A 21488-nucleotide genomic window follows, 5' to 3' on the forward strand; every position below is an offset into this window, starting at 1 on the left:
AAACCTGTGCACTGAAAATTTCAAAACATCACTGAAATAAATTAAAGATCTAAATAAATGGAAAGACATTTTTATGTTCATGCATTGGAAGGTTTGATATGGTTAAGATGGCAATGCTCTCCAAATCCAACTATAAATTCAAAGCAATTCCTAAAAAGTCCCAGATGCATTCTTTGCAGAAATTGACAAGATGATCCTAAATGTCATGTGAAAATAGAAGGAACCAACAATAACTAAAGCACTATTGAAAAAGAGCAAAGTTGGATGACTCACATTTTCTCATTTCAAACTTAGTACAAAGTTATAATAATCAAGGTAGTGTGTTAATGACATAAAGGTTGATATATAGATACATGAAATTGAATTGAGAGTCTGTAGAGAAAAGCTTATATTTATGGTCAATTGATTTTAGACAATGATGTCAAGGAATTTCAATGGGAGAAAATTTTCAACAAATAGTACTGGGACAACTGGATAGCCACATGCAAAGGTATAAAGCTGGACTCGTTTCTCACAGCAAACACAAAAAATAATTCAAAGTGAATCTCAACCCTAATGTAAGAGCTAGGCCTACAAAACCCTTAGAAGAAAACAAAACTAAATCTTTGTGAAATTGGATTGGGTAACATTTTCCTAGATAAGACACCAAATGTAGAAGTTATGAAAAACAGGGATAAATCATATTTATCAAAATGAAAAACTTTTGTGTTTCAAAGAAAACTACCAAGAAAGTAAAGAGCCACCCTCAAAATGAGGGAAAATATTTCCTGTGTATTTATGTAATATGCATTCCTTTTCTTTGGCTATCTTCACATTTTCTCTTTATATTTTGTTGTCAGCAATTTGAATATGACACATCTAGGAGCGTGTGTGTGTGTGTGTGTGTGTGTACTGTATTTATATTGCTTGAATTTCTCTAAGTTTCTTGGATTTGGCATTTAATGCCTTTCAATGATCTGGAAAATTATCAGCCATTATCTCTTTATTCTCTCTTTAAATGTGTCTTCTTCCCTCTTCTCTTTTTTTTTCCCGGGGATTCCAATTACATGAATATTAGACTATTCAGTATTATCCTAGAGCTCTTGGATGTGCCATTTTTAAATTCTTTTTTTAAGTTGGCATTATTTCTAATGGCCTATCTTTAAATATACTAATTATTTCCTTATCTGTGTCAAGTTTATGATTAGCCCGTTAAAGACATTCTTCATCTCTGTGACTCTATTTTTATTTCTAAAATTTTCATTTCCTGCTTTCTTATAATTTCCATTGCTCTACTGAAATTCCCCATGTTTTTATGCAGGATATGTACCTTATTAATTACCACGTTGATCATTGTTATTTTCAATTCTGTTTGATAGTTTCCATATCATGTTCATTTCTAAGTCTGGTTCTACTGATCGATTTGCTTCTTGATGGTAAATTGTTGGCCAAGCTGATCTTGAATTCCTGATCTGAAGCAATCTGCCCGCCTCAGCCTCCTGAAGTGCTGGGATTACAGGCATAAGCCACTGTGCCTGGCCACACATCTGTTTCTGCTACGTCTTTACAGTGAAAGTTGAGACAATCTAGTCAGTTGTTGAGCTGGATTTGGGTTTCATTGCTATGATTACTGTCAATGAACTACAGGCATTGTTTTCTAGTATTATTTTATGTTTAAGAATTATTCTCTACATTCTCGTTTCACTGTCATCTTTAGGCTTTACCTGTGTACTTGAACCTCAGAAAGGGTTTCATTCCATGCTCTTGCTCCTTTCCCAGTGGTAGATTTGCTGTTATTTGTTACTTGACATTTGATAGTCATGGAGTGAGGGGAAGTTTTCTGTTGTTTTGATTCATCCACAGTCTTAGATAAGCCCTGTGTCACTTGGTCTCAGTGGTAGAAAATTCAAATGATCCTTGCCTATTTCCTTGTAGATATTGAATATCTACAAGATGCTAGATTAGTTTTTCCAACTTCAGTGTATAGCAGAATCACATGGGATCTTGGTACAAATACAGAGAATCTTAGCTGACCTCAGTGCAAGTGGCCTCTGTATTCTTTATTAATTTATAGGTGATTATGATACACATCAAAGTCGATGAACCACTGTGCTAGGCCCTTAACATACATCTTCCTATCTAATCCATTATTCTACTAAAGTAAATAGTGTTACACTTATTTTACTGATGAGAAAGCTAAGGCTCAGAGGAACTAAATACCCAGCCCAAAGTCACAAAGCAAATTAGTGGCAGACCCACTACTAAAACCCAGATGTGTCCACCTCTAAACTCAGGTGCCTTTAGCTCCACCTCACAAGGATCCAGTTTCTCTCTCCTGTTTTTCAAGAACGGTAGCAAAGGGCAGTCTGTCTCCCTTGATCCTAGGTAGTAAACCAACACTGTGTACCAGTTTATAAGGATTATTTTGTTTTGCCTTTTTAAAAATACAAGCACAGTGGATTATAAAGGTCTTCTTTCCTAGAGGATCCATTAATTGAAACCTCATTGCATTGCTCTCCATGAGTCTTTAAGAAAGCTGAAGAATTTTCAGAAACACATAATTAAGACCCAGAGGGGAGGCCAAGATTTAAAAAGAGCTTCCAAAGGACCAAGTAACTGCCAACAAAGCTTCTCTAGGGAATGCTCTCAGACAAATGAGGTGTGAATATAGGTGGGTTTTTTAAACTACCAGGAAGGAAGAGGGTTAAGAGATCCCTGTGAGTATAAACAATGTCAATTAAGGCCAAGAAAAGAAAAGAATATATTACTGTCAGCCAGAGTCAAGGGAAGTAAGACGGCCTTTTACTGGTGTGTAGGGAGAGAAATGAATACAAGAGAGGGTCGTTCGAAACCTATTAAGAAATGAAGGGAGAATTAGATCAACAGGCCTACTGGGAAGCTCAGACAGCAAAATAGTTTTCTGTCTGCCAGTGGGAAGAGCAACAGAAATTAGAACAACTTACAAACATCCTTATCCAAGAGATTTGGACTGGAAGGAATTGTACAAATAAGAAGAATCTGTGTCATTGAGAAAAAAAAATTGGCAAGATGAAAAGCTTAGTGGGATTAATATTTAACTTTAAAATTCAATTCAATTCCGTTCTAGATTAGAAGGCCCATGACATATTTTCTACCAAAATAATAATAATAATAACTTCTTTTGAGCTTTCTGTCATATATTGGCATTAATCTGAATTATCAAAACAACCCATTGGGTATTTAACTGATTCCCACACCTAGAGTCCCCAGTAAGTTTCCTAAATGTGCTCTAAGTTCTGTGTGTGGAGGGATATATGAGTATCAGAAAGGCTCTGGCAGGTTCAAATGTATAATTTTCACAGTGTATCTGAGGTCACCACACCTTTATTCCATATGACTAACCGCATCTCCCTGGTCTGAATACCAGTCAGCTGCCAGGAATTTCCCACTTTAAGTAATCCCAGCATTTTGGGAGGCCAAGGTGGGTGGATCACTTGAAGTCAGGAGATCAAGACCAGCTTAGCCAATATGGTGAAACCTTGTCTCTACCAAAAATACAAAAATTAGCCAGGGATGGTGGTGCATGTTTATAATTCCAGCTACTCAGGAGACTGAGACAGGAGAATAGCTTGAAGCTGGGAAGCAGAAGCTGCAGTGAGCCGAGATCTTGCCACTGCACTCCAGCCCGGGCACTGCAGTAAGACTCCACCTCAAAACAAAACGAAAAACTCCAAACAAACAAGAGAAGTTGGACTTCAATATGTCTGCAAAAGGTATCCTGTTTATTTGTCTCATTTGATTATAGTAATTGGTTATTTATTTTCAGGTCAATGCTTTTCAAACTGCATTCACATTAGCCAGTTGTAAAATCAATTTAGTATGTCTCATTAAAAAATAAAATAGAATACAAAAAACATTCATATCATTCCTTACTTAATAGCGAATGTATTGTTTTGTGACATATTCGTGTGTGTTGGTGTGTGTATGTGTATACTGAGTCACAATATAACTTTTTCCTATTTAAAAAAACTTTTTGAGACAAGGTCTCTGTTACCCAGGCTACAGTGCAATCGTGCAATCATAGCTTGCTGCAGCCTTGACCTCCTGGGCTCAAGTGATCCTCCCACCTCAGCCTCCTGAGTAGCTAGGTCCACAGGTACAAGCCACCATGCCTGGCTATTCTTTTATTATTATTATTTGTAGACACAGGGTCTTACTATGTTGCCAGGGCTTGTCTCAAACTCCTGGCCTCAAGTGATACATACTCCCACCTCGGCCTCCCAAAGTGCAGGGATTACAGATGTGAGAAAGATATGATTCTCCACCATAAATTTCTTACTTGGACAGGAGGTTTGAAAGCCGGTACCCTGTATCACACTCCAAGAGGCTTCTCCATGATTGTGCTATCTCCAGCTTCCCTCTCTTCTAATCTGTCCTGCACCCGACTGTAAAACTGATCTTTTTTACAACTCTGCTTTGATTATATAATTTTTATCCAGTCATTCTTCCCTTCATTCAACAATTATTCAGCAAATACTCATTCTCTGTCAGATGCAGGGCTTGCAAAAACAAATAGCGCCTTGCCCCATCCCCACCTTACACCTTCCTTCCATAAGGAGAGAGACGGTAAGTGACTGTGAGTATTCTGTTGCATAAGGCTAATTCCAAGTTCAAGAATCAGCACTTTTTTCCTGCTACCCATGATGTCAGGATTAAACGCTTCTAATCTATCACGATGCTCTTTGAGCAAGATCTGCTCTCTCCATCCAAGGTTCTTTTTGTTTGTCAGTGTTTGGATCTAGCCAGCCTTTTCTATCAACCTGAATATCTATCTGCGTGCTGTGGTAATTCAGACTCCAGTGTCCCTCCTCCCATTACTAATGCTGTCCTTTCTTCTCCCTTCAGCAAACTCTCTGCAGGTCTCCCAGTTGCAGATCCTCCTCCTCCCTTCACAATGCATAGCTTTGCCATGGGCCACATCTGGTCATCATCCCTTTCCCTGCCCCCTCTCCCTCCAGTCATCAATGCAGAATTCTTCTCTGCAAAATACTTTCTAGTCCATTGTCCCTTTATTTAGAATGTCTCCAGGGACCGTATTCCATCAATTTACTTGAAAGCCTATTTCACAGTCTAGCAGGTCTCACTGTCTAGAGACTTTTTATCTTTCTCTAAAAATTTTCCTTTCTTAATTTTAATCTATTATTTCTGGTTATATCACTGATACCACCATAAATAATACCTCACATTTCGACAAAAATAAAATACTTGCTTTTCCTCACTTAACCTCAGACTGTATTTAAATTAATCTTCCATCATCACTTAATCTTACTGCCCATTATTGAATTCTAGCAGTTAATCATCATACATATTGCTGAAAACAGGACAACTCAAAGTAAACGCAGCTGCAGCCCAACAAGAGAACCATAATCTTGCTCTTGCTGGAAAAATCTAGGAAGGAAAATGAACTGTACAATCTTTGGTGACCTGGCCCTATTTTATTTCCTTCTGACTTTATCATAAAAGGAAATAAAAACATTTAGGTAAAGCATTAAAAATGTGCAGGTATGGCATGTTTTCTTTTGTCTACCATCTCCCATCTGTTTCCTTTGTTGATTTAGTCACACTTGTTGAGTTTCTACTCATCCCAGGCCCTTTATTAGGTGCTGAGGATCAAAGGTAAGATCAGGGCCAGGCAAGTTGGCTCATGCCTGTAATCCCAACACTTTGGGAGACACTGCAGGAGGATTTCTTGAGGTACAGAGTTCCAGACCAGCCTGGGTAACATAGCAAGACCTTGCTTCTACAAAAGTAAAAAATAAAAATTAGCTGGGCATAGTGATGTATGTCTAAAGTCTTAGCTACTTGGGAGGCTGAAGTGGGAGGATTTTTGAGTTCAGGAATTCAAGGTTAGAGTGAGTTGTGATCACACCACTGCTCTCCAGCCAGGTCAACAGAGCAAGGCCCTGTTTCAAAAAAAAAAAAAAAGTGAGTAAGACAATCAAGCTGCTCACTGTCCAGTGGGGAAATAAACTTGTCAGCACATAATTATAGCACAAGACCATATGACTTTAAATGGAATAGGAGTGTTTTGCTATGGTAGGAAACTTCAGCTTTGGTTCTGACAGGGATGAGCAGAAATTTCTCAGATGGAAAGAAAAGGAAGACTATTTTAAAGAAAGTAACAAAATGTGCAAATGTAAAGAGGCCCGAAGGATGATGGGTGTCCAGAGAATAGTGAAAAGACTGAAACCTATGGCACATAACTAGGAATGATCAGAAATGACCTTGAATATCTGTGAAGGATTTTATACATGCTAAAAAGTTTACACTCATCCTGAAACCAACAACACATCAGTGGAGGTTTTTAACACTGGGGTATATGCAAATCTCATGTCGAATTGTAACCGCCAGTGATTGAGGTGGGGCCTGGTGGGAAGCGATTGGATCATGGGGGTTGTTCTTCATGAATGGGTTAGCACCATCCCCTTGGTGCTGTTCTTGTGATAGTGAATGTGAGTTATTACAAGATCTGGTTGTTTAAAAATGTGTAGCACTTCCCCCAGCCCCTTTGCTCCTGCTCCTGCTCCTGCCCCTGCCGTGTAAGCAATGCCTACTCCTGCTTCACCTTCCGCCATAAATGTAAGTTTCCTGAGGCCTCCCCCAGAAGCTGAGCAGATGTCAGCAACATGCTTCCTGTACAGCCTGCAGAACCTTGAGCCAATTAGACCTCTTTTCTCTATAAATGACCCAGTTTCAAGTATTTCCTTATAGCAATGTGAGAACGGACTAATACAAAACTAAAATGGTAACATTCTGCAACCTTGAGTTTTATACCAGAAATGCAAGGTTTTTAATGTTATAAAGTTACTTAATGTAATTATAAAATCAATTAATATAACATGATGATAAATAACAAGATTCCAGAATAAGAGAAAATATATGATTATCTCAGTAGATACAGCAAAAGTATTATAAAAATTTAACACCCATGGAAAAAATCCTTAGAAATGTATAGAAGGGAACTTCCTAAAGTTAACAAAGGACATCTATGAAAAAACTACAACTAACTTCATCTCTAACAGCAAATGTCTGCTGTTAATGACTAACAGCAAATGACTCTAATATCAAGGAACAAGGCATAATCAAGAACAAGGCAATGGTGTCCTCTTTCACCACTACTATTCAAAGATTTCTGAACTAAAGCGCAAAAGCACTATTCAGAAAAGAAGACAAAAGTTTGACAAATACAACCTTATCGAAACTTTTTAAACTTCTTACAAAGAAAAAGCTAGAAATAAGAAGCTTTATAGTAAAAGACGCCACTGAGAAAATGAAAGACAAGTCAGAGTGGGGAAATTATTAACACGTTTCTATATCTGCCAAAGGACTCACATTTAGAATAGATAAGTAATTCCTACAACACAATAAGCAAAAATACAGCCCATAAAAATATGGGCATATGACTTAAGCAGACTTCATACTTCACAAAAGAAGATAAACACAGAGTCAGTAAACTTATGAAAATATAATTCACATCATTAAGCATTAGGGAAAGGCAAATCAAAACCTGCCAATGAGCTACCACAAAACACCAAATTCTGTAAGGGTGTGGAACAACTGGAACCCTAATATACTGCAAATGAAGCTCTAAAATGGTATAACCAATTTGGAAAATATTTTGACGATGTCTTATAAACTTGAACATAAACTCCCCTTTTGACCCATCGGTTTTAACTTAACAGATATAAAAACATATGTCCACAAAATGACTTACACAAGAAAAAAAAAAGAGATATATTTATAATACTCAAAAGTTGGAAGCAGCTCAACTGTACATCAACAGGAGACTGGATAAATGATGGTACGTCTATACAACCGAATGCAGATTGTGGAAGAGAACCAAAGCATTAGAGGTGTTGTTTGCAATTTTTTTTTTTTTTTTTGAGATGGAGTCTCGCTTTGTTGCCCAGAATGGAGTGCAGTGGCAGGATCTCAGCTCACTGCAACCTCCACTTCCTGGGTTCAAGCGATTTTCCTGCCTCAGCCTCCCAAGTAGCTGGAATTACAGACATGCTCCACCATGCCCGACTAATTTTTTTTTTTTTTTGTATTTTTAGCAGAGACAGGGATTCACCATATTTGACAGGCTGCTCTGGAATTTCTGATCTCTAGTGATCCACTCACCTTAGCCTCCCAAAGTGCTGGGATTACAGGCGTGAACCACTGCACTCGGCCCCAAGTTTTTTTTTGCAAAATCGTATTTCTATTTTCAAACAAACTTTGCATAGGATTCCAACATTAGACCACATAGGAAATGGAGCCAATGCAGATGACCATGAGTGCTAACCTCTGTGTCCTTTCTCATGGACTGTCCTCCACCTCACGTAGCTGTACCCCACGGTAACTCCTGAGCCACTTTCTTGGCATTCTTGGGTTTTTCGAACAGTATGAAATGTTCCACATTAGAACCTGTCATTTTCCTTGGCCGAATGACTCAAAGCCAGACCCTACTGAGAGTGGTTTATAACCTTTCATTTGAATGCAAAGGGCATAGCATCATTATTTATTCATTTAGCTGGAAGAGAGCTAAATGTTTCCAAAAGACACCTGCAGCCTGAAAGCACTTGTTAAAATATACAAAACAAAATAAATGCAGAGATGACGAAATATTGAAACGTTCACCTTTCGGTGTCACTCCATCAGACAAAGTCAGAAGAAAAACCTGGATCATATTCCAAATTCTAAAACTTATTTCCACCTACTCGTTTTTGTGTGTGTTAGATTTGCTCCTACAGTATCGCATGTCATGATCGTTAGAGATATTTTCTGCCTAGGCATCCTTTTGATTACATTCTTTTGTTTATTCATGCTAAATTCTATATTTCTTTTAATTAAAAATTACTAATAAGAAAAAACACAACTATGACTGATACTTATGCATACATCTGTGATATTTATTTTGTCAAGAACATGACAGACTGAGATTGGGACAATGTCAATGAACAGCTGTCACGGATGAACTACTATTGTATTTCTATATTCCTGAACTATATCCATCCTTACAATCACTGACCCACAGAACGAAACACAGTGGTAAAGAGTGTCACAGAAGGTAGAGTAGGGGTCTTTTCATACTTTTTATGCTCAAGACTTGGGTCTGAAACTGACAGAAAGGAGCCTCTATTTCCCTGCATTCTCGAAAGAATTGCAAACGCCACAGTATGGGTGGTGTCATCTACAGGAGGGCTCCCTGATGGATATCCCAATCCATTCTGCTCCCTTCACTGAGCCTCCATTCTACCATGCTCCTCCACAGCCAACATGAGCAGAAAACTCAAAGTGAGATGAGGAGGAGAATGGTGGGAGACAGAGGAGAAACATCCGTGGTTTTGTGAAACAGCTGGGCTTTCCCCCTCTCCTCACCATGGAATACTTCCTCCAGCTCCTATGTCAAACCAAATGGGTACATGCTGTAGGACATGCAGTGTCAAACCTTCATAACAGACTGAGAAGGAGACTCTTAAAAAAAGTGATATTTACTTGGGAATGGCTTTGCAATGGAAATACATGTGCCAGAGTAAACTATGCAGACCTTCCAGAAGGTTGAGGCAAGGGACAATTTTTGAAGGCAAAATGAACAGAATTACATAAGTTGTTTTGAATCAATTATTCTTGGCTGTAAGGATCAATAACAAGGGTGATGTGAATCCAAGGTTGGACAAGCAGTTACTGAACAGATGTCCTTATAGGAGTATTTTCTGTGTAAGGTTTTGGTGGCCTTTGTGCAAAGCTGTGGTTTTTTGCAGAGTTTTTAGTTCTTGTTACCAGGTATACAAGCATGAGAACCCTCCCATTATGGCCTTTTCCAGTTCCAGTTGTCACAAATGACTCTATTTTGATTCTGACAACTTTCACAACAGCCTGTGGGCCAAATCCAGCCCACCATCTATTTTTGTAAATAAAGTTTTATTGGAACACAGCCATGCCCATGCATTTTCATATTATCTGTGGCTGCTTTCTCAGTACAATTTCAAAGCTGAATAGTCAAAAAGAGACCATATGGCTCACAAAGCTAAACATGTTTACTAACTGTCCCTTTACAGGAAACATTTGCTGACCTCTAGTCTAGAAAAATTACCTACGGAGACTACTGGTGCCAGAGAAAGAGAGACTGACGTCCATTCTGGGTTGGATCAGTAAGCTGGTGATGAGACCGAAGTGTTCAGCCAGACCATTTATAAAAGGGGACTGAAAAGAAGCATGAAAAGAGAATTGGGCAAAGCACAGATTAATACAGGGATTGGAAGAAATAAAATCATTTGAGATTTATACCCTGCCCACCCAACGCTTCCCTCCAGGAATCTAGATGATGAACTCTTTGGGTTCATTAGATTTGGTTCTGTTGAATAATTTATTATACATTTTCATTTATTTCCTTTACTAGTTTTTTAGGGGTACTCTTATTTGGTTGAAAACAACTTGCTTTTATTTGTAAACTAGAAATATGCTGTCTCCGCATGCCTAACTTTATCAATTTTGAGTTTATAGATGTCCAATATCTAGCACCTAGGAAACAAACAGGCTGAGCAATTTTTCTAAGATACAATTTTAAAAGCTAAGATTTTTTAAAAAAAGAATTTCTGCAATGCTTCAAAACAATAATAGTGTGTCCTTTGTCACCAGATGCTGTACAGAATGTTAAATTATACTTGGCTTCTGCCAGGCATTCTTAGAACAAGCATTTATGATAGATTAGATTTCTTTTACATTAATGGGTGTCTAGGGGAGGGAGTCAATAGCACTTGAGGCAATTTTGTTTTACTATGAAAATTATTTAAGCCTTTAGAAGATGAAATTCAGATAAATGTATTGTCTTCTCAAAAAATTTGTATTTATAACCCCAAATACAGGAAAAGCTTTTTGAGGAAAGTCATTTTGCTTTTAGCTTCACAAAACAGATTTTCAAACTATTAAGCAAGATAAGAGGTCATGTTGACCATTTGTTTTAGATCATTCATTCATTCCTGGGCAGGATTTTATAAGATTGAAAACAGGTGTTTCTGAAACAGAAAAAAAAAAGCCACAACATTTACAACATTTATAAACTAGTAGGTCCCTAAATGCTGGAGATTATTCTAATTCCAGAAGGAGCATAAAGGCAGCAATGTAAACATGTTGCTGATAAATGAAATTCCATTTCAAGCTCTACCCCTTGCTACTCCAAACCTAAATAAATAAAAATTTTCTTCTGACTTCAGGTATTTTCCATAGTTACTTTCTAATGTTATTTTAAAATAGCACCAAAAGCTGAAATACAGTAAATAATATTCTGATCATGCTGTTGACTCAGCAAAAGAGAAGAATTGCCAGAAATCAAGTGCAAGCCACATGTCAACTAAGGTCCCTCTGTCCCTTGGAGATGTAGCTAAAAATGACTTCAGTCCTCAATTCCATGGCCTTTTGAGAGGCTTCCTTTACCACCCACCATGGTCCACCTCACTTCTCATCTTCATTCTGCAAACTCTCCTAACTTTACTTCCTCTTGCTTCTGTTTGTCTTCCACATCTGCATGTGTATCTTAGTTTGGTTCGAGTCAGTCTAGATAGAGAGCCTAGCCCCATCACAGTCTGCAAAAAAGCACCATTCGCCTTGTACATTCATGAGCCCAACAACTTTACTAAAAATCTGGAGAGCAGCGAGCAATACCAGGATAGAACATGTGATTGTCCACTATCTCTTGGCCTCTACCCTCGCTCTTCATGTTTCTTTCTTGTCCCTCCTACCTCTACTTACTGCCACAAAGCAAACTGCAAAGACATCCTCTTGTCACCCACAAAAGTTCTATCTTTTCAACTTTAAATTATGGACCTTCACCAATAACTACAGTTTTCTCAAAAGACATTCTGATAATTAAAATTTTCTGTCTTGTTAAAATAGCATGAAGCATGTTCTTGTAAGCTTTGGAGACTGAAAAACAGTTATCTATCTTCAGCAGTAAAACATCGAATAAATTAAATTGACAAACATCATTGACTTTTACAAAGCCCACCTGTACAATGCTATATGATGTCCAGAACTCCATGGATGTTCTTTCCTTTAAAAGTTGGAGCCTATACTTACCTGGCATGATCACAAAGGTAGTTTTCCCAGGGCAAGGCTTATCCATTGCACTCCAAATATGCTGACCCCTACAATTTCCTCAAATGTGGGAAACTCAACTGCTTAATGTGTGGCAGTAAGAGACTGTGTTCATGCTTTCCCCTATTTTTTTTTTTTTTAAGTTGGAGCCTAATTCTCTTCATCTTCCCGAAGTGAGCTGGACTTAATATAGATTGTGCTGGAAGTGATTCCATGTTACATCCAAGGCTATGTCATAAACAGGATAGCTTTCCTCTGGGTCTTTCTCTGGGGTAAGCCAGTCGCTATTTTGTGAGGACACCCAAGCAGCCCTATGGAGAAGCCCCAGTATAGAGGGCCTAGCATGGAGAAGAACCCACTTGCCAGCGATGGGAGTGGACCACCTTGAGTCCTCCAGCCTCAGCCAGGTCTTCAGTTGATTTCAGCCATGGCTGACATCTTGACTACAAACCACCCATCTAAGCTGTCCCTAAATTCTTGACCCATAGAAACTGAGAATAATAAGCGCTTGTTGTTGTTTCAAGCCACTAAATTTGGGGGTAGTTTGTAAAGCAATATGTGACTAATACATGTAGACACTAATACAACTTTCTTGGAATAACAATTAGGTTTTTTAAATGAATGAATGTACAAACAGTCAAATCAGAACATTACCAAAGAAAGAGACTTAGTTAACTAGGCTATCACTTCTTCTAGCAATGCTTTCCTAACTTCCCCAGAGCCATGCTTCAAAAACTTTCACCTGTGCATGAATCATCCCAGGACTCAGCTGTAAATGAAGATTCTGATTCAACAAATCTGAGAATTTGCATTTTTAGCAAGACCCCAGGTAATGTCAGCACCACTGGCTGATGACTTCCTGTCATGGCATTTACTGTAGGCTCCATTCATCCTGACACCAGGTGTTCAAGGTTATGGATCACTTTGCGTCCGAAGCACTGGTGATATTGAACTTCTCATGTGCCCCTTGAAAACAGGGAATATGACAAAACTACCCCTTCCCAACACACACCTTTAGTGTTCCAAAAAATGGCTTCCTGGAAAAAATTCCACTTCCCCATGAGATTTAGATAAGAGCCACTGATGATCTCCTTGTTTACCTATGACAAGGTCAGACACGGACCTTCCGATTCCCATTCTCTGACTCATGAATGATTAGCCATTGGTCCCCACTGGCCAGTGTGGACAAAATGCCATCAACGTGACTTGACCGAACTTTGCTCAGGCTCCTCACATTTTTCGAGGCCTCTGGACTTCGGTCCTTTCTTGCGCGTAGGAATGCAGACCTGCCTCTCTATAAGACCTGCACCAGAGAATGGGATGTCCACAGAGACTGATCCATTGTTTGATCATGCCACTGCTTCATCCTGCTCCCTCACACTTGGTCCTTTGTAGCCTTCTCTACTCCCTATGAAAGAAAGACCTTTTTCTCCTGACCTCAGAGATTCATGCTGATCTCACGGTCATGGTGCTCTCTATATTGCTATAGTCTCCTTCCCTAATGCTGCAATTTCTTTTCCTAGTGCAAGATTTTCCCCACCCTTGTTGCAATAATCATTTTGCATATTGTCTCTCCTTACCTGAGTTCAATTTATTTTCTCTTTGACAGCACTCATTGTGATTTTTATTTACTTATTTTTTTTGAGACGGAGCCTTGCTCTGCCTCCCAGGCTGGAGTATGCACTGGCATGATCTCAGCTCACTGCAACCTCTGCCTCCTGGGTTCAAGCAATTCTCCTGCCTCAGCCTTCTCAGTAGCTGTGATTACAGGCGCCTACCACCACATATGGCTAACTTTTGTATTTTTAGTAGAGACAGGGTTTCACACTGTTTACCAGGCTGGTCTCGAACTCCTGATCTCAGGCAATCCACCCACTGTGGCCTCCCAAAGTGCTATGATTACAGGCTGGAGCTACCACACCCAGCCCCGTTGTGTTTTAAGGAATTTACTTTTTGGGGTTTGAGATGTGGATCCCTTGAAAATCTGGAATCTCTTGTCTGAATCTACAGGAAGAACTGCTTATCCCATATGATTATAATCACCTCCTTAATTATCTGTGTCTCACAGTAGATTGTAAATAGGGACAACAGGGACTGTGTCTGACTTATTTCTCATGTTCCCCTAGACTTTTACAAAGTGTTTCTGTGGGTAAGTACTCTATATGTGCTGAACAAGTGAGTGATTATTAGAAATATTGAGGGTAGATGCCATGTTTTCAGATTGCTGGAATATTTTTAAATATGCAATTTATCTACATGGTTTAGGAAATTAATATAGATAAAAATACTAAATATTAGTATTTAGTATTTAGCCTAGTCATTTGGCCATATGTCTCTCCAAATTGTCCTCTCAGTAAGAAGAGTCTCATATTCAAAATAGGGTATTTGGATAATCAGCATCTAAGTTTTGTTTCCATTCTGAATGAGTCTCCACTAAGCATGGCATGTGTCTCTGAAATAAAAGTCCTTCAAACCGCAGGATCTCAGCACTAGAAAAATATTAAAAGAAAAATTTGAAAGAAATCTCCTAACCACAGTGTCAGGAAAATTCAATCACAGGAGAAATCTTTTCCCACTGAGCAGTATATTGCTATCAGAACCTGGAAAATAATAAGTATATCTAAATGGAAAAAATTACTCCTCTCAGTAGTTCTAGCTTTCAAAGTGTGTGTAGAAAGAAACTGAGAGCTAATGGATCAATTTCAGTGAGCCTAAGCAAAAACCAATTTGGAAAATCTACACTTCAATTAACCTGAAATGAAAACTGGGGTGACAGAAAAAAAGATACAGCTAATAGAAGACATTAAATTAATGCTTTTATTAACCCAAGAGACAAAAGAAGAAATAAATTTATCATGATTTACCTTTCACATTGAGGGAAAAAATCTGAATACCTTCCAAAATATAAAGTTTTTTCCAAAGTGCTTAATGATTAGGTATATTCCTAAGTATTTTACATTTTATTTTATTTTTTTGCAGTTACTGTAAAAGGGGTTGAGTTATTGACTTTTGTTTTGTTTTGTTTTGTTTTTGAGATGGAGTCTCTCTCTGTCACCCAGGCTGAGTGCATTAGTGCAATCGCAGTTCACTGCAACCTCCGCCTCCCGGATACAAGTGATTTTCCTGCCTCAGCCTCCCAAGTAGCTGGGATTACAGGCACACCACCACAGCCTGGCTAATTTTTGTATTTTTGGTAGAGATAGGGTTTCATTATGTTGGCCAGGCTGGTCTTGAACTCCTTACCTCAGGTGATCTGCGTGCCTCAACCTCCAAAAGTCCTGGGATTACAGGTGTGAGTCACCACACCTGGCCTGAGTTATTGATTTGATTGTCAGCTTGGTGGCTGTTGGTGTATAGAAGAGCTACTGATTTGTGTACATTGATTTCGTATCCAGAAACTTTGCTGAATTCTTTTATCAGTTCCAGGAGCTTTCTGAAGGAGTCTTTAGGGTTTTCTAGGTAAACAATCATATTATCAGCAAACAGCAGCAATTTGACTTCCTCTTTACCAATTTAGATGCCCTTTATTTCTTCTCTTGTCGGATTGCTCTGGCTAAGAAGGACTTCCAGTGCTATGTTGAAGAGGAGTGGTGACAGTGGGCATCTTTAAGGAAAAATACAAAGCACTGCTGAAAGAATCATAGACAACACAAACAAATGGAAACACATCCCAAGCTCATGCTTGTGGATAGGTAGAATCAATATTGTGAAGATGACCCAACTGCCAAAAGCAATCTACAAATTCAACGCAATTCTCATCAAAATGCCACTGTCATTCTTTGCAGAATTAGAAAAAAAAAAAAAATCCTAAAATTCATGTGGAACCAAAAAAGAGCCTGCATAGCCAAAGCAAGACTAAACAAAAAGAACAAATCGGGAGGCATCATACTACGTGATTTCAAACTATACCATAAGGCTATAGTCACCAAAACAGCATGGTACTAGCATAAAAATAGGCACATAGACCAATGGAACAGAATAGAGAACCCAGAAATAAACCGTAATACTTACAGCCAACTGATCTGCAACAAAGTAAACAAAAACATAAAATGAGGGAAAGACACTCTATTCAACAAATGGTGCTGGGATAATTGGCTAGCCACATGCAAGAGAATGAAACTGGATTCTCATCTGTTACCTTAAACAAAAATCAACTCAAGATGGATCAAGGAATTAAATCTAAGACCTGAAACTATAAAAATTCTAGAAGACAACATTAAAACCACCCTTCTAGACATTGCCTTAGGCAAGGATTTCATGACCAATAACCCAAAACCAAATGCAATAAAAACAAAGAAAAATAGTTTGGACTTAATTAAACCAAAGAGATTTTTCATGGTAGAAGGGGCAGTTAGCAAAGTAAACAGACAATCCACAGAGTGGGAGAAAATCTTCACAATTCGTATGTCTGACAAAGGACTAATATCCAGAATCTACAACAAACTCAAACCAATTAGCAAGAAAAAAACTAACAGTCCCATCAAAAAGTGGGCTAAGTAGACCATTCTCAAAAGAGGATATACAAATGTCCAACAAACATATGAAAAATGCTCAGTATCACTAATGATCAGTGAAATGCAAATCAAAACCACAATGTGATACCACCTTATTCATGCAAGAATGGCCATAAGCAAAAAATCAAAAAATAGGCCAGGAATGATGGCTCATACCTGTAATTCCAGCACTTTGGGAGCCCAGGTGGGTGGATCACCTGAAGTCAGGAATTTGAGACCAGCTTGACCAATATGGTGAAACCCTGTCCCGTCTTTACCAAAAATACAAAAATTAGCCAGGCGTTGTAGTGCCTGGCTGTAATCCCAGCTACTCAGGAGGCTGAGGAAGGAGAATCACTTGAATGCCAGAGGCAGGGGTTGCAGTGAGCCGAGATAGCACCACTGCACTCCAGCCTGGGTGGCAGAGCAAGGCTTCATCACAAAATAAAACAATCAAAAAATAATAGATGTTGGAGTGAATGCAGTGAGCAAGGAAAATTACTACACTGCTGGTGGGAATGTAAACTAGCACAATCACTAGTTTACACTAGTGATCACTGAAAACAGTGTGGATATTTCTTAAAGAACTAAAAATAGAATTATCATTTGATACAGCAATCCCGCTGCTGGGTATCTACCCAGAGAAAAAGAAGTCACTATATGAAAAAGATATTTGTACATGAATGTTTATAGCAGCACAATCTGCAATTGCAAAAACAAGGAACCAACCCAAATACCCATCAATCAACTGTGAGATATATACTCACACAATGGAATACTACTCAGCCATAAAAAGGAATGAATTAATGGCATTCTCAGGGACCTGGATGAGTTTGGAGGCTATTATTCTAAGTGAAGTAACTCAGGAATGGGAAACCAAGCATCGTATGTTCTCATTCATACGTGGGGGCTACGCTATGAGGATGCAAATGCATAAGAAAGACACAATTGACTTGGAGGACTCAGGGGGAAAGGGAGGGAAGGAGGTGAAGGACTAAAGACCCCAAACTGGGTGCAGTGTATACTGCTCAGGTGATGGGTGCCCCAAAACGTCACAAAGCACCACCAAAGAACTTATTCTTGTAACCAAGCACCACCTGTTCCCCAATAACCTGTGGGGAAAAAAAAAATTTTAAAGGTGCTTAATGAGAATTTTGGTCTACTTATTGATCTAAAGAATAAGTGTTGGTAAACAGTTTGAAAACATAGCTCCAATTATTTTCTCTCTGTGTCTATATCCTTTTGCAGTGTGATTTTGTAGTTCTGGCAAACAGAGGTGTAGTCTTTAGTTTTTTGTGGTATTTTTTCCCCACCTGTTATATCTCAGCTAGCCTTGTGGCTTACTTTGACAAGCAGAATGAGGCAAATGGGATGTTTTGCCAGTTCCAAGTCTAGTATCAAGTAGCTTTGCACATTCTGTTCATTCTCCTAGAACCACGCCACTACCACTAAACCAGCTTGGACTTTTCCTGATAGTGTTGGGAGCCATGTGGAAGAAAGCCAAGGTGCCCCAGCTTGCTCACAGCCAGTTCTAGCAGCAAAAGCAACCAGCCTGCCTGCAGTAAGCCGAAGACTCACCAGTGAGCCCACGCAACATAGGCCAAGTCAGAGCCACTTGGCTGACCCTTAGAGTCATGAGCTGTAATGAATGGTGGCCTTAAGTTTTTGGATGTTTTTCTATACAGCCATAAAAACTGATGTTCACTCATAAAAAAGTTCACTCATTCGTTATCAAAGAAATTAAAACTAAACCAGTGAAGTTGAACCATTTATTGTCTATGAGATGTATGAAAATAAACAAGGATGCTCATTCACAGAGTTTGTAATTATATGAAAAGCTGGAAGGTACAACCTTTATAGAAGACAATTTGGCAATCTGTATGAAATTTTCAAATATGCCAGTTATTACTCTTCTTGGATTATATTCTAAAAAATTATATAAATATGTGATGATTTATTAATCTCATGTATAATACTAATGTTAGAAAATCAATGTGAATGTTCGTCAACAAGTGATGTATTTTTAGAAAATATTGTGATATATCCATAAAATGGAGTACTGAGCAGTCATTAAAAATGATATTTATTTATTTTGACATGGAAAGACTGCCACATTATTGTCATTGTTATTAAGTAACTATTAAAATAATAGGATATTTCTATTTTTTGACATTTAATCAAAAAACTATTAATAGAAAGTATTTAGAACAACATGCTTTGAAATATCAGCTATTATTTCTAGGGATGAGATTACAAGCGATTTTCATTTTCTGTTTATATATCTGAATAATTTAATTCTGTTTACTTATTTATGTATTTATATATTTTTTGAGACAGGGTCTCACTCTGTTGCCCAGGCTGGAGCGCAGCGGTGCCATCACAGCTCACCGCAACCTCTGCCCTCCGGGTTCAAGCGATTCTCCCTCCCGCAATGCTGAGATTACAGGCATAAGCCACCACCGCATTAGGCTGAATCATTCAATTTTAAACAAAAGAATTCGTCATGTTTAAATTCTGGAAAATTAAGTCTAGTTTTTAAATAGTTTTAAACTCCTTTATTAGGTACAACATTAAACTAAATTGATCTGTTTGATTACAGGTCTTTATTTTGAAGTATGCATTTTTTTTGTTGTTGACAAAAACGAAGAAATGAATTCTTCCGAATAAAGAAATGCATTCTATTTTAAATGAGAATAAAATCTGGGCTGGACGTGGTGGCTCATCCCTGTAATCCTAGTGATTTGGGAGGCCCAGGCAGACGGATTACCTGAGCTCAGAAGTTTGAGATCAGCCTGGCCAACATGGTGAAACATCATCTCTACTAAAACACAAAAAATTAGCTGGGTGTGGTGGCAGGTGTCTGTAGTCCCAGCTACTTGAGTGGCTGAGGCACGAGAATCTCTTGAACCTGGGAGGCAGAGGTTGCAGTGGGCCAAGACTGTGCCACTGCTCTCCAGCCTGGGCAACAATGTAAGACTGTCTCAATAATAATAATAATAATTAAAGAGTACTTATTTGTTTTTTTTAAATATAAGAGGAGAAGTTTTCCAGATATCAGGAATGGCCTGGAAATAGCAGTATATTAAGCAGTATATTAATCAATAAATTTTTGTGTTTCCAACAGAGATGTTTGATCCAGAACTAAAGAACATTCATCATGACACAGATTTGTTTTTCCATTTAATCAAATCAAAAGGGCCTTTCAAGGATTTTGTAAAAGGGCTGGAAATAAAGAGGAAACCTGTACAAATTAATCAACAACATTAATCAAGTGCCTACTGTGTACAGGAATTATTTTGGTTGCAAGTGAGAGACTTATAAATCTAAAATGCTATTTTTTTTAAATGAGTTTACTCACTAATTCAATTTAAGAGTCCAAGAATTAACTCTTTTCAGATGTATGACTTAGGACTCTTCATGACTGTTTCTATGTTTTTATTTCTTGGGGTTGGCTCTTCCTTGGGAAGAATCTCTCTTGCGATTGCTTCCAAGATGGGCCCCAACATGCTTCGTCATTCAGACCCAGTGGGAAAAAGAGACTGTTCCTTCCAGAAGAGTTTTAAAACATTTCCTGATGTGAAATCATGTGCCAACCAATTACCCTTCCTGGGAGAGGAAATATGCTTGCTGTTTTAAACTAGAGGTGGGATTAAGTTCATCAAATCACAATGCTCCAGAGAAGGAACTGAGGAGATTTCCCAGAGGAAAATTACAGTTAACTGTTACATCTAAAGAAAAGTGAATGGATTCTAGATGGCAAAATTAATAGATGTTCACTACAGTCCTCTAGAAGATTATTTAGAGAATAAAAAGGTGCTGAAAATGCATTCCTAGCCACAAAATTATCACATAGGCACAAGGGATAAACGACAGATACATGAAAAATAATTTCAGTTAAAGACCCAGAATTCTAAGTGGTAAGTTAGTTGTATAAATAACAAATGCATCTCAGAGGAGAAAACATCACTGTGTGTTTCAATGGTTAGCCAAACATCATCCCTTCATTTAATGGTTTTGTTAATAGCATGATGCTTTAAAATGTTCCCACTCAGTCCAGGCTTTTTCGAATTCTTGAGTTTTAAACACATCATTAAGTGATTAGTCTTCAGGCCTTAGACCCAAGACGAGAGGTTTTGAAATAATTTTCCTGTGATTGCAATAAGGAAAGTAAATTGATTATCATTTGAAATGCGTTTCCATTGAGTTTTAATGCTTTTCTTTTTTACTCTCTTGAACATATATAATGGAACACATCTCTATAATTATTCCCAAGTGCTGAAACTTTAATCTCCATTGTGTAATTGAAATTTCCTCTAAAGCTAAGTGGTTTTTCTGGATCCTTAACAGGCTAAGAACATCTAAATGTTGATCATTTTCTCAGGGGAAAAGAGGAAAAAAACATATATAGGGAGAGTGATTAAGTCTTTGTTGTTGTAAAGAAAATTCTCTCCTCAGTTTTCATTGCTATTTATTGTGAACCTTTTTTAAAAAACACTTTTTTTCTTACTTGAATATCAAAGTATCTACACATTAAACAAATATTTATTGAATGCAAAACATCAGCATATGCCAGCAGAATAGAAGCTGTACTAAAAGCTATCTATACAGTGGTGGACAAAACAGTCATAAGTCTCTATCATCAAAGAGTTTATAATCTAGGGAAGAAGACACAAACTAAAAAAGTAAAAAATATAAACAAATAGAAAAAGCTTTTGGTATGTTATTATGTATAATAACACATTATTTATATTATACGTTGTAATAAACTATAAAAGAATTAACAAATGCAATGATAGAAAATGATTCGGTGTGGGCAAGGTGAGATTGAGAAACTTAATTTGATAGGATTGCCATAATGCCTCCCTGAAGAAGTAACATTTAAATAGAGACCTAAAGGAT

At 38.0% G+C, this 21488-nt stretch overlaps 1 pseudogene; it reads left to right on the top strand.

The window, feature by feature from the left end:
- The first annotated feature begins 12070 nt into the window (after nucleotides 1-12070).
- On the top strand, nucleotides 12071-12222 carry LOC116526192 (annotated as a pseudogene).
- The last annotated feature ends 9266 nt before the right edge of the window (nucleotides 12223-21488 follow it).

This window comes from Sapajus apella, unplaced genomic scaffold (assembly GCF_009761245.1).
Source record: "Sapajus apella isolate SASKATOON/1434 unplaced genomic scaffold, GSC_monkey_1.0 scaffold49, whole genome shotgun sequence".
Taxonomy (NCBI): Eukaryota; Metazoa; Chordata; class Mammalia; order Primates; family Cebidae; genus Sapajus; species Sapajus apella.